This window comes from Rhagoletis pomonella, unplaced genomic scaffold (assembly GCF_013731165.1).
Source record: "Rhagoletis pomonella isolate Grant_MI unplaced genomic scaffold, Rhpom_1.0 Rhpom_scaffold_00003, whole genome shotgun sequence".
Classification (NCBI taxonomy): Eukaryota; Metazoa; Arthropoda; class Insecta; order Diptera; family Tephritidae; genus Rhagoletis; species Rhagoletis pomonella.
The window spans coordinates 75,408,451-75,409,164 of NW_023458557.1; positions in this window are offsets into that span (position 1 = coordinate 75,408,451).

Consider the following 714-nt stretch of genomic DNA (forward strand, 5'->3'; position numbering starts at 1 on the left):
AAATAATAAAAATAAGCGAAAAACAAATCCGACGAGAATTGATCTCATATACAAATTTAAGATTATCGTTAATCTCTTCATGATCCAATGATCGGATTTAAACCAAATTAGAATGGGACCACCTGTGAGACACTAGTTTTCCGATGGAAAAAGAATTCTCGGTTGACGTGGTCCAAATTTATGCGGTTACATACATAAAACAAAAAAAAAAAATAAAAATATTGCGACGAATTGATTACCTTTTCCTTTTTGTGAAGTCGGTTAATAAAATAAAGTGAAAGCTTAAACAGACTTAATCCGGATCAACTGTAGTTAATTCCCGAGTTGACCTGGATCAACGCTGCCGCCTGTTTCCGCTTTAAAACTCAAGCCGGTTCACTTTCAGCTGCCAACCGCACTCAAAATCCGATTCCGCGTTGCAGATAGTTTTCTTTCCCCTTATTTTAAATTTTGCCTCTTTTTATTAACAATGTATGAATTAGTCACCCCGAACTAGTCACCTCTATTCTGGTTTCGGTTTCTGTTTAGCTTAGCCCATACACATCTATACACATACATATACACATACGTACATCTTAGCATAGATTTAAACATTACACAAAAATATTGTAAATATACATATTGCAACATTGCACTTTCCCACTAAGCAACAGCAGCAGGAGTAACAACAAAAACAGCAACAACAATTTCAAGGTGGTTTCGTTTCGGAGCGCA